Source organism: Bubalus kerabau, chromosome 5, assembly GCF_029407905.1.
Source record: "Bubalus kerabau isolate K-KA32 ecotype Philippines breed swamp buffalo chromosome 5, PCC_UOA_SB_1v2, whole genome shotgun sequence".
Classification (NCBI taxonomy): Eukaryota; Metazoa; Chordata; class Mammalia; order Artiodactyla; family Bovidae; genus Bubalus; species Bubalus kerabau.
Genome location: NC_073628.1, coordinates 43450662 through 43464662, shown reverse-complemented (window position 1 = coordinate 43464662; position 14001 = coordinate 43450662). Strand labels below are relative to the sequence as shown.

The window sequence follows — 14001 nt, the reverse complement described above, 5'->3', positions numbered from 1 at the left end:
TGTCAGACTGTTGTGTCTGTACATCCTTGCCCCTAATCCAACCTCCCATTCTCCATCCCATACCCTTCCGCTCGGATTTCAGGAATAATGAATTTCGCTTATATCTTCAATCCCCTCCAGCCCATTCTCTCCAGCTCCATCTAGTAACAGACCTACCGCCAGCCTGAGCTGACTGCTTCTCCCAAAGCCTTCTCACGTTCCTTTCGGACTCCTCAAGGTTCCAAGTCAGGCCAAAGGTAGGGAGCCTTTTATTCCCCAGGGTCAGTCTTAGAACTCTCCCATCCTCTTATTTAAACAAATAGTTTCCGCAGCAACAAAACCCACTTCTCGGTGGGTTTTCTAAGAGTTGTGCTGTTTAGAGAGACTGACCTTTCCTCCTTTTCATCATTGTCATTTACCATCTTTCATTCATTGAGGACTTTGGCACCAGCTTATAGACTTTCTCCACCCCAATCCTGCCTTCATCTTGGATGACTTCAGAATCAAAGGGCTGATTCCCCTAGCACCCAGACCTCTCCCAACTGGAATTCTCTCCTTTTGCAAAATCCAGCTCAACTACTCCTGCAGTCACACTCCAGACCTTGGCATCGTGTGGAATTTGTCTATGTGAATCATTGAAATCATAGAAGTCAGTGAGCCTAACAACATTCTCTGACAAGAGATGCTGCTTGCTCAGCCTTGCCCTCTGAACTCACCAGTCTCCAGCCTCCTCTGCCCGCTACCCAGGCAGCTTGCTGCTCCTGCCCTCTGACCTAGTCCAGTCCAGCTTCCAGCTTCATCATTCCTGCTCATCCTGACAGTACCCTCAGCTTTTGCCTCTATGTCTTTTCACTGCTGGGCTTCCCCGGTGGCTCAGTGGTAAAGAATCCACCTGCCAATGCCAGGTGATGCAGGAGATGCCACTTTTATCCCTGGGTCAGGAAGATCCCCTGGAGAAAAGAATGGCAACCCACTCCAGTGTTCTTGCCTCGGAAGTCCCATGGACAGAGGAACCTGGCGGGCTTCAGTCCCTGGGGTTGCAAAGACTCAGATGCAACTGAAGCGACCTAGCACACATGCACAGATGCTGTGGGGGCCCCCCTCTGCCTACAGGCAGTCCCCCACCCCCGCCGATTGGCTCTGCACCCATTCTCTCCATCTTTGAGGAATCCACCCCGATAGCATCTAAACATGTTCACGGTCTCTCCACTCTAAACTCCCCTTTGCAGCCAGAGGTCTTGGAAGAATTGTGTCTCTGTGCTGATTCCCTTCCCTCCCTTCCTACTCTCCCTTCAAACCACAGAAGTCCAACTGCGGCCGATCTTCACCAGCTTACAGGGAACCTCCATTGGCTGAATCCAGCAGGGTTTTCAGTCCTCGTTATCTTTCAGAGACACTCAGCTGCCTTGACCACTCCTGCCTTCCTGAAGCCCTGTCCTCTTGGGCCATCTAGTGACAACCCATCTGCTTCCCCTTCCACCTTCCAGTTGTTTGTTCTCAGCCTGCTCCCCCAGTTCATCCTCCTTTATCCGGCCATCAAATGCTGGCGTTTCTCAAAGCTCAGACCTTCCTCACTTTGACCTCTCTCTGTAGAGGAATAGACCCTTGCTGTGGCTTCAGTTACCACGGATTTGCTACCAATGTTCAGATTCATTCTCCAGCCCTCTCTCTGAGACCCGGACTTCAGATATCCAGCTGTCTGCCTGACATCTGCAGATGGGTATTTCAGAGGTTATCGGACTCAGCATGTATAAAATACAATTTTAGATGTGTTCCTTTCCTTTCAGCTCCTCCTGCACACCCAGATCACTGCGTGTCCCATCTCCATGACACAGTCGTCTGTCATGGCAGTGATATACCCCAGTTCTCCTCACTGTAGCCACGGTGATCTTCCCTACACACACAGCAAATCCTTTCTCTTCTGTTTAACACTTATCTGTTATTTCCCATTGCCCTGAGGCCGAAAACCTCAGTCCTTAGCAAAGTCGCCCACATGCTGTCCCATCCGGGTCCTGCCCCCCTCTTTCCGAGCCTTGAACATGCTGTTTCTTAGGATGTTTCTCTGCTCAAATCTATCCTGGTGCCTGGCTTAATTAACTCTCTGTCTTCAATATCTTGTCTCAAAGGTTGTTTCCTTAGGGAAGGCGCTCCCTCCCTGCAGAGGAAGCCACATCAGGGCTCCCAGTTCCTTCCACGCTTTCATAGCATCCTCTACATCTGCTCGGTAGTACTTCTCATCGTGAGGCAATTATATGGTAGTTTTTTGTTTGGTTGAACACTTATCTTCCCTGCGGAACTGGGAACTTCTGTTTTGCACGGCTACATCCCCATGCCCAACACATTACCTTGCACGAAGTGGGTACTTAAATTTTTGTCAAACAAGTGACATCCCCTTATTTTGTAACTTTAAATGAATGATGCATCACTTTGGCTTGTATCACCTGTGCTAATTTTTGCTGCTAGAAGGTGAGATGGGTTTTGCCATCTCTCACCTGTACCTAGAACTGTGCATGTCACACAGCACCTGCTAGCTGAATGAATGAATGAATGAATGTTGGCTAGGTTGAGTCAGAAGGGTGGGCCAGATGGTGAACAGGTCAACAGTGGCAGCAGTGAGAAAAGCTTCCTAAGGGTCTTATCTGCAAACCTTGGGTTATCTGCTTCGTATTGATGTTCAGCCATAAAACTGCTTCAGAGATTTGTTCCCTATAAAAAGTCAGTCTCTGGTCTTAATTTCTCACCAGTGTTTAATGATCTTGATGTCTCATCAATGTTTAACTGCCCAGAATGCCCAGATACTTAACTTGAAGCTTCTTCTTTTTTTTTTTTTCTTACTAGGGAAAACAACAGAGCAATGAGACTCAGTGGGAAGAACTTGGCTCCTGTCTCCTGCATAGGTGTGGCAGCTAATTTTCTCTCTGTTATAAACTTAACCCATGCCAGGACTCTTGCCAGGGTTTTCCACTAGGGACAATGAGAGGCCTTCCTACAAGGCTGTGTCATGGTTAGCACCATCATTGTTCTGTGGCTCTATGCAGTATTTGTATTTTAAGGCAATAACACTAATAAATAATTATATTAAATAGCAGTATTTTTCTTTCCTGTTGTTACTGCTCATCCTGAAAGAGAAATCTTTCTAAGAAGTCAGGGTCCAACCCTCCGCCAACCTCTTTCAGAATTTCTCCTAATAGCCTTTCTTTATTTTTTATTTTTGGTCGCACTGGGACTTCACTGCTGCACACAGGCTTTCTCTAGTTGTGGCGAGCAGGGGCTACCCTTTGTCGCGGTGCTCAGGCTTCTCGTTGCAGTGGCTTCTCTTGTCGCAGAGCACAGGCCTCAGGGCAAGGGGACTTCAGTAGTTGTGGCTCCTTGGTTCTAGAGCACAGGCTCAGTACTTGTCGAGCACAGGCTTAGTCGCTCCATGGCCTGTGGCATCTTCCCAGATCAGGAACTGAACTGGAGTCCCCTGTATTGGCAGGCAGATTCTTAACCACTGGACCACCAGGGAAGCCTCTCCTAATTGCATTTCTGTTGAGATGTTTCCTAAGGACAAGATACTTACGTGTACTCCTGAATTTGTGTGCTGTGGATTCGAATTTGTACAAAACTTTTGTCTCCCTTTCTGGTGCAGTTCCTTACAATCACTGGGGGTGCAGATGAAAAGCCCTGACTGCAGGAGTCAGCAGTTACAGGTACAGGACTTAGGACTTGAATTATAAACCAGCAACCCGGGTGCTTCCCATGTACCCTGATTTCTGAGAATTGGGGTACTGGATTGTAAGTTTCAGCTGATGACCTTTCATCCCTCTGTGCACTAGAGTGATGATGGGCGTAGAAGAGCATGCTCAGCTGAGGACCCAGCACGCACAGACGTGAAAATGCCCACTTCCTCTAGGGATGGGAAAGGAGTTTGTTGTATTGAGAGCTCCTGGTGGAGGTCGGCAGGACAAGAAGCTGAGGGTGATGCACAGCTGATGAGGAGCCTTGCGGGCTTTGAAAAGGAGGGGTTTTTCCTTAATTGAAGTTTAGTTGATGTACAATATTTCAGGTGTACAACACAGTGAAAGTGCAAGTCGCTCAGTCGTTTCCAACTCTTTGTGACCCCATGGACTGTACAGTCCATGGAATTCTCCAGGCCAGAATACTAGAGTGGGTCACCATTCCCTTCTCCAAGGGATCCTCCCAACCTAGGGATCAAACCCAGGTCTCCCTCATTTTAGGCAGATTCTTCACCAGCTGAGCCACCAGGGAAGCCCAAGAATACTGGAATGGGTAGCCTATCCCTTCTCCAGTGGATCTTTCTGACCCAGGAATTGAACCGGGGTCTCCTTTTTTACAGGTGGATTCTTTTTTTTTTTTTTTTTTTTGAATTTTTTATGTTGCTCTTTAATTCTTTAATTTTAAGGGGAAAAATATACAAAGCACAATATTCATTTCCCCGGTGAAAATTTTTCCCAGAAGACACAATATGGTGTGAGCTATTTCCCTAACAGCAGGTAATACACAAGTCATTTCTGCTGGAAAATATGCCATCTGGAACAAAACAATTTGTGGAAATGTGTGTCAGTATGATTCTGTTATCCCAGGTTAAAGATGTTGGTAATTGCATCATCAAAGTAGTTTTCTAGTAGGAAATGTAAGAAATGTAAGCTCTTGGTAAGAGCTATTATGGGTAACCTTTGGTTAAGTTTTCTGGCAAATGCTTCATGCATTTCAAAGTTACAGGTGGATTCTTTACCAACTGAGCTACCAGGGAAGCCCCAGGTGTCCAATAAAGAGATTCAGTTATAGTCATACATATGTGTGTTCTTTCTCAGATTATTTTCCGTTGTAGATTTATTATAAGATATAAAATATATTTCCCCATGCTATACAGTAGGTCCCTGTTGTTTATCTACTTCATATATAATAGCAGTGAAAGTGGTTTGGCCACTCAGTTGTGTCCAACTCTTTGAGGCTGCATGGACTGTAGCCCGCTGGGCTCCTCTGTCAATGGAATTTCTAAGGCAAGAAGACTGGAGTGGGTTGCCATTCCATTCTCCAAGGGATCTTCCCAACCCAGGGATCGAACCCAAGTCTCCTGCAGTGCAAGTGGTCTCCGCCTTTACAGGCAGATTCTTTACTACTGAGCCACCAGGGAAGTCCCGTATGTATCCATTAATTCCAAGTTTCTAATTTATCCCACCCCCTTTCCCCTGTGGCATTCAAAAGTTTGTTTTCTATGTCTTTGAGTCTATTTCTGTTTTTAAAATAAGCTCTTATCATTTTTTTCAGAAGTGACATCATACAATATTTGTCTTTGTCTGACTCACATCACTCAATATGATAATCTTTAGGTCAGATAAAAATGTTTAAGTCAGGGAGTATAGTTATCAAATTTGGCTTTTGGGAAAGGTCAGTCCAGCAGAAGTTCTGAAGGATATATTCCAAGGGTGGGACAACGAGAGCAAGGGTGGGGGGAATTAAGACTGGAGTCCAGGAGTTGCAGAACCATTTGTTTATGAACAGGGCAAGGACGATTTCAATCTTGAAAAGAGAAAGATGAGAATGAGGAGGTGGACAATAGAGGAATCTCAAACTCTGTCTCAAACTATTCAGGAGCTAGGACATCATCTGGATTTGGTAATCGGCTGCGATGTGAGGAATCCAGGATGACTCTTAAATTTCTGCTGAGCTACTGGGTGGCACCATTGTAGAGTAGAGAATGCAGGAGGGAGGCTTGGCCTGGAAGATGAGTTTGGTTAGTAGGGTGTGTTGTTTGACTGGTCTAGGAGACTTGTAGCGGGGATGCCCAGGAAGCAGATGGAGGTCTGCATCTGGAATGAAAATGATTCTGGAGACATTATGCAAAACATTGTTTTGCCACCAAATTAACACCCAGGCTCCTTTATTTAAAATATGGATAGCTGATATTTACTTAGTGAGTCCTTACTAAGCATCAGACACTCTGTGACATGTGACACAAATTACCAAGTGGATTCTGGTATCAGCCCAGTTTTACAGACAAGGAACCTGAACCTTGAAAAGTGAGGTAATGGACTCAGGCTGGGCATCTCATTGAGGATCAGACTTTGGCAGTCTTAGCCTCCATCACTCATGATTATTATCCTATGCTACAGAGTTTCTCAAGATGTTTACACTACAACCTTCAGTTACAAATATACTTTACATCACAGGCCAGTACCCTGACACACACACACGTGAGGACATGCATGCACACACATACTCTTGAAACTAAGCAAGCATTTACTTGCTAAATGTGATGCAGCCTGGAATGTTCTACACAAATCTATGTCATTTTTAAAATATTGGTTGTTCCCTATTAAGTTGATTTCAAAGCCAGAGTTGGATTGTTTGATAAGCACAGCCATATTTACTTCTCCTGGGGAGAGTATTTCCCTTCTGTTCTCAGCCCTTGTCATTCCCCCACATTGGGGACAGAGCACTAAATATTGCTGAATGCTTTGCCCTTTTCTCTCCAGAGAAAGGTGTTAAAGGTAATACCCTGGGATCTGGGGGGATACCGCCAGCCAGGAAACTCTCACTTCAGTAGACTGATCAAACTCAGTCTTTTTTTTTTTAACTGGAGGATAATTGCTTTACAGTGTTGGTTTCTGCCATACAAGGTGAATCAATCATAACTATATATATATATATATATATATATATATATATATACGTGCACACATATATACACATATATCCCATCCTTCCTATCCCCGTATTCCACCTCCCTTCATCCCACCCCTCTAAGTCATCACAGAGAACCAGCTGGGCTCTCTGTGTTATATAACAGCCTCTCTTTAGTTTTCTGTTTTATACATCAACTCAGTTGTGTCGCTCAGTCACGTCTGACTCTGCGACCCCATGGACTGCAGCACTCCAGGCTTCCCTGTCCATCACCAACTCCTGGAGTTTACTCAAACTCATGTCCATGAAGTTGGTGATGCCATCCAACCATCTCATCCTCTGTCATCCCTTTCTCCTCCTGCCCTCAATCTTTCCCAGCATCAGGGTCTTTTCAAATGAGTCAGCTCTTCGCATCAGGTGGCCAAAGTATTGGAGTTTCAGCTTCAGCATCAGTCCTTCCAATGAACACCCAGGACTGAGCTCCTTTAGAATGGACTGTTTGGATCTCCTTGCAGTCCAAGGGACTCTCAAGAGTCTTCTCCAACACCACAGTTCAAAAGCATCAATTCTTCGGCACTCAATTTTCTTTATAGTCCAACTCTCACATCCATACATGACCATTGGAAAAACCAAAGCTTTGACTGGATGGACCTTTGTCAGCAAAGTAATGTCTCTGCTTTTTAATACACTGTCTAGGTTGGTCATAGCTTTTCTTCTAAGGAGGAAGCGTCTTTTAATTTCATAGCTGCAGTCACCATCTGCAGTGATTTTGGAGCCCCCCAAAATAAAATCTCTTACTGTTTCCATTGTTTCCCCATCTGTTTGCCATGGAGTAATGGGACCGGATGCCATGATCTTAGTTTTCTGAACATTGTTTTAAGCCAGCCTTTTCACTCTCCTCTTTCACTTTCATTTGACACATGGTAGTGTATATGCTCGGAGAAGACAATGGTACCCCACTCCAGTACTCTTGCCTGGAAAATCCCATGGACAGAGGAGCCTGGTGGGCTGCCATCTGTGGGGTCGCACAGAGTCGGACATGACTGAAGCAACTTAGCAGCAGCAGCAGCAGTGTATATATGGCAATGTTACTTTCTCAATTTGTCACACCCTCTCCTTTTCCCCATGTGTCCCTGCAAGTCCTTTCAAACTCTGTCTTTAATGTGGCTGACTAAGGTTATTGCAGGATGTCCAAAATGAGAACAAAGGATGAGAAACAGTGTGTGCAAAATAGTGATTAGGAGAATGGACTCTAGTGGCAACACAGACCTGGGTTCATGTTCCAGCTCCATGGCCTAATAACTCTATAACGTTGGGTAGATATTATATATCATATGGATGTTGTAGAAGGATCAAGTTCAAACAGTGCATTGGTTCATTCAGGATCGAAACAGCCTCTCCTTCAGTAGGCACTAAAAAACAGGACTAAAATCTTTTTTAATTTAATAGAAGTTATAAAATATAAGCCGACTCACCAACCTAATATTCATCTGTACAAACAAAGTAAATTTCCACACTACTCAGCAATGTCCCAGTCACTCATTCAGTGGTGTATTTAGTCAATCAGCATAAATTTAGAATAAACTTTTCTTCGGTCCTTTAAAGGAGACTTTAAATATTAACTGTACTTATCACAGGATATAGGTTTCAGAAGAGCCTGGTAGCTAATGGCACTAAATATAGCCTTGGGCATAGAGTTGTTTATTTTGGAAATTTGGAGGAAAGGTCACCCTTGGAGTCCTCTGCAAATGTCAGCATAGCTTCCTTCAGGGTCGCTGTATAGCAGCCAAGCCACACGTGCAAGAATTTCAGTTACTGTTTAGGAAATCACCAATGGAAAAGGGCAATTTGATTAAGCACCTGTAGTCCCTCAGCACAGAGGTCCCAGAGCTCATCATGTTTGTGAAATGAGAAATTTTTAAAGAGCCTCTCAGGTTCATTAAGTGCAAGGATTAGATTCTATCTCATAAGGGAACAGAGAATTTAATGTTGATGGTATAAACTAAGCTCTGGTAAGAAGGGAAACTCACATGGTCTGCGTTTGCCTTTCCCTTTCTTTTGATATAAATCTAGTTTAAAAGTGGAACTACAGTTCAGAAAGCAGTCCCAGTACTTCAGCCTTTAACTTTCAGTCCAGTCAACTCTGGGAGACCATGAAGCACAGGGCAACCCGGCACGCTGCAGTACATGCGGTCGCAAAGAGTCGGGCATGACTTGAACAACAAGAACCCATCCCCTTTGAGTTTCTCTCACTAATTTTAGATTTGCGTTTGGTCTCCATCCCTGATGAAAATTTACTGGACGCTTATCCTTAACTTTGGAGAAGGCAATGGCACCCCACTCCAGTACTCTTGCCTGGAAAATCCCATGGGCAGAGGAGCCTGGTGGGCTGCAGTCCATGGAGTCGCTAAGAGTCGGACACGACTGAGCGACTTCACTTTCACTTTTCACTTTCATGCATTGGAGAAGGAAATGGCAACCCACTTCAGTGTTCTTGCCTGGAGAATCCCAGGGATGGGGGAGCCTGGTGGGCTGCTGTCTATGGGGTCATACAGAGTCGGACACGACTGAAGTGACTTAGCAGTAGCAGCAGTATCCTTAACTTGCAAGTAAATGATGTTGGAACAGTGAGTACCAAGGAGGGTGAACAGGATGGGTTGATGGTAGAGGTTAGAAGGGTAAATAGGATGAAGCATTCTACGGACACTCTGGGTTGCTGGCCCTCTCAGGAGCACCAGCTTCCAGCACCCTCTGTTCCCCACCGCACTCAGCATCAGGCAGGGACCTGGCCGCAGCTGTGTTTACTGAGGACCTCAGATGTGCTGACCACCATGCTGGAGGCTTCAGTTAGTTCTCACTGCTGTCTTCTGATATCAAATCCCTTATGGGTATACAATGGAAGTGACAAATAGGTTCAAGGGATTAGATCTGGTAGAGTGCTTGAACTGTGGATGGAGGTTCATGACATTGTACCAGAGGTGGTGACTAAAACCATCCCCAAGAAAAAGAAATGCAAAAAGGAAAAATGGTTGTCTGAGGAGGTCTTACAAATAGTTGAGAAAAAAAGAGAAGTGGAAAGCAAAAGAGAAAAGGAAAGATATACCCATTTGAATGCAGAGTTCCAAAGAATAGCAAGGAGAGATAAGAAAGTCTTCTTAAGTGGACAATGCAAAGAAATAGAGGAAAACAATAGAATAGAAAAGGCTAGAGATTTCTTCAAAAAAATTAGAGCTACAAAGAGAATGTTTCCTAAAAAGATGGGCACAATAAAGGACAGAAATGGTTTGGACCTAACAGAGGCAGAAGATATTAAGAAGAGGTGGCAAGAGCACATAGAACTGTACCAAAAAGGTCTTAATGGCCCGGATAACCACAATGGTGTGATCACTCACCTAGAGCCAGACATCCTGGAATGTGAAGTCAAGTGGGCCTTAGGAAGCACTACCATGAAAAAAGCTAGTGGAGGTGATGTAATTCCAGCTGAGCTGGAATTCAAATCCTAAAAGATGATGTTGTGAAAGTGCTGCACTCGATATGCCAGCAAATTTGGAAAACTCAGCAGTGGCCATAGGACTGGAAATGGTTAGTTTTCATTCCAGTCCCAAAGAAGGGCAGTGCCAAAGAATGCTCAAACTACCTCACAAATGCACTCATTTCAGATGCTAGCAAAATAATGCTCAAAACTCTTCAAGCTAGGCTTCAATAGTATGTGAACTGAACTTCCAGATGTACAGGCTGGGTTCAGAAAAGGCAGAAGAACCAGAGGTCAAATTGCCAACATCCATTGAATTATTGAAAAAGCAATGGTATTCCAGAAAAACATCTACTTCTGCTTCATTGTCTATGCTAAAACCTTTGTGTGGATCATAACAAACTGGAAAATTCTTCAAGAGATGGGAATGCCAGACCACCTTACCTGCCTCCTGAGAAACCGGTACGCAGGTCAAGAAGCAACAGTTAGAACCGGACATGGAACAAGAGACTGCTTCAAAATTGGGAAAGGAGTACATCAAGGCTGTACATTGTCACCCTGATTATTTAACTTCTATGCAGAGTACATCATGAGAAATGCCAGGCTGGATGAAGCACAAGCTGGAATCAAGATTGCTGGGAGAAATATCAATAACCTCAGATATGCAGATGACACCACCCTTATGGCAGAAAGCAAAGAAGAACTAAAGAGCCTCTAGATGAAAGTGAAAGAGGAGAGTGAAAAAACTGGTTTAAAACTCAACATTCAAAAACTAAGATCATGGCATCCAGTCCCATCACTTCATGGCAAATAGATGGGGAAAAAATGAGAACAGTGACAGACTGTATTTCTTGGGCTCTAAAATCATTGCAGATGGTGACTGCAGCCGTGAAATTAAAAGATGCTTGCTCCTTGGAAGAAAAGTTATGACAAACCTAAACTTTATTTTCAAAAGCAAAGACATAACTTTGCTGATAAAGGTGATACTTTGTTTGACAAAGTCAAGGCTATGGTTTTTCCAGTAGTCATGTACAGGTGTGAGAGTTGAACCATAAAGAAGGCTGAACACCAAAGAACTGATGCTTTTGAAAACCGTGGTGCTGGAGAAACTCTTGAGATTCCCTTGGACAGCAAGGAGATCCAACCAGTCAATCCTAAGGGAAATCAACCCTGAAGATTCCCTGGAAGGACTGATGCTAAAGCTAAAACTCCAATACTTTGGCTGCCTGGTGTGAAGAGCTGACTCTTTGGAAAAGACCCTAATGCTGGGAAAGATTGAGGGCAGGAGGAGAAAAGGGTGACAGAGGATAAGATGGTAGGATAACATCACTGACTGAATGGACATGAGTTTGAACAAATTCCAGATGATGGTGAAGGACAGGGAAGCCTGGTGTGCTGCAGTCCATGGGGTCACAAAGAGTCGGACACGACTGAGTGACTGAATAATAACAACAAGAACAACAAATTACTATCTTCATTCTATAGATGAGCAAATTGAGGCTCAGAGACATTAAGAATATTACTGAGGATCACACAGCTGGTGGAGGAAGAGTCACGATTTGAATTGAGGACTGGTGCCTTCAAAACCTCATCTCCCTCCTCCATGGCCTGTTATGGGTCATCTACACACTACAGGCCAGAACTCCAACAAAAATACCATTAGCAGTATTTTGCTGAGCACCACACCCTGCCAGGCACTGAACTAATCTGCTTACTTCTGAATTGATTCCAAAGTATCAAGGGGTGCAGAGTCCACTGGTTTGGCTAGAAAGAGGACTACACTGAAACTCCTTGGCAGCAGAGGCTGTGTCTATTTGGTCTCTCGTATGTCTGGTGCCTTCTACGTTGCTGGTCCTCCAAACATGCTTGTTAAATGAATGATTATGTAAATGAATTGACAGTAATTTGGAGTGGAATTCAAGGTTCAAGTCCTATCCCAAGGTGCTGTTAGGGTCTTGATTTTAGGTAAATTATTAAACTCTGTTAGCCTCCGAGTTACTGTCTACAAAATGAACAAAACACTTTCATAGCCTACCTCTAGGGCGGTGGTTCCCTATTGCTGTACCTTGGACTTAACCTGTGGACCTTTAAAAACTCTTCATCCAGACTTCCCATTCCCAGAATTCTGACTTAATGGGTATAGGGTATGACCTGGGCATTTAACAGCCCCTTAGTGGTTCTGGGGCTTCCCAGGAGGCCCTAGTTGTAAAGAACCCGCCTGCCAATGCAGAAGGCGTTAAGAGATGCAGGTTCGATCCCTGGGTCAGGAAGATCCCCCAGAGGAGGGCATGGCAAGCCACTCCAGTCTTCTTGCCTGGAGAATCCTATGGACAGAGGAGCCTGGAGGGCTACGGTCCGTAGGGTCGCAAAGAGTCAGACACGACTGAAGCGACTTTGCATGCATGCATTAGTGGTTCTGCTAGATAGCAAAATTCGGGAACCTCTGTCATCAGGATATTCTTTTGGGGTTTTGTGATTGTCAAATATAACAAAGGAAATACAATCACTTCATACAACCTAAAGAAGCCATTGACTGTGGACCTACAATTCTGTCTCCCGCTGTCGCCACAGAGGAGACTGAGTACCTGATTGCCTCTGTGCGCATCGGTCATCTGTCTCCAGGACGAAATGATCTCCTCCTGCTCCACCTGATGGGGTGCAGAGCTGAGCTCAAGGCCCGGGAGGAGGAGGAGGAGGGTTCAGTTTACACCAGGGTGGAACAGGTTAACAGTCATCTGCGGGACAGCTGCCCTGTAAGATGAGCTTGTCCTTGGTCGCTCTCATGTCCGGCTCCAGCATCCCCACCCAAGCATCGGCATGCACCAGGTGTGCATATATATTGATACAATGGCTATTCAGTGTGTGTCTTATTCCCCCAGGTCATAGTTCACGTTATGACCGAGTCTTCCCAGGCTGAGAAGGTCAAGGAGCCACTGTGCTGCGGGAGGAAGGAAGTGGTACTGCCCGGTCCTCAGTGGCTCCCCTGCCCATCACCTTCCTGTGCCAATCCTCTGTTGAGGGTTAGCTGAGTTAGAGGGCCAACGGGGTGCCAAGAGCAATCGTATTTAAATTTTAAATAATAGCCTCTTGGGAAGAGAGGGCCATGAAGCATTCAAACCACCACACGGAATTTTGCCAACAGAATGATTCCTAAGCCTTTCCACTATCCACCTCTGTTCCCTTGTTCAGGTAGGACAAAATCCTAGATCCTGCCACATCTTTGAGTTTACAAAGAGATCCCAACGTCAGTGTTCTTACTCGATTGGCACAACCATCTAGTCGTGTCAGCAAATTCAGCGAGACGAGGTCACTGCCCCCAGAATCACACAGCTGGAGAGTGGAGGGCCTTACTGTAGGGCTTTGGTCTTTCGGTCTCCCCGCCAATCCTGGCTGTGTGAGGGCAGCACCTCCGGGTCCTGGTCATCGTCCCACAGAAGGGAGATGGAACTGTAGGTCCCGCTGGAACAAGACGTGCCCCTGAGTGCACCTTGTAGCCAGGCAGCCTCTGTACCCTTGCAGCCTGTGGCACCAAAGCCCAGTCTTCGAGCCCAAAACTTTAAGGTTCATTCTCAGCGCTCAGGAGCAATGTATCTTCCACTCTCCTTTTGGGCATTTACAATCTGTTTCTGGATCTGTGATTTTGCCCCTGTTCACAGAAGCATGTCTGGGAGGAAGGCCATTCTCAGGTCTGTGTCTGCTAAGACTTCCTGATGCTTGTGCTTCAGTTCAGTTCAGTTCAGTTCAGTCGTTCAGTCGTGTCCGACTCTTCACGACCCCATGAATCGCAGCATGCCAGGCCTCCCTGTCCATCACCAACTCCCGGAGTTCACTGAGACTCACGTCCATTGAGTCAGTGATGCCATCCAGCCATCTCATCCTCTGTCATCCCCTTCTCCTCCTGCCCCCAATCCCTCCCAGCA

At 45.4% G+C, this 14001-nt stretch overlaps 1 protein-coding gene across 3 annotated transcripts in view; it reads left to right on the top strand.

The window, feature by feature from the left end:
* ME3 (malic enzyme 3) overlaps positions 1-14001 on the top strand; it is a 218055-nt gene that overhangs the window by 77792 nt on the left and 126262 nt on the right. The gene's annotated exons all lie outside the window — the stretch shown is intronic.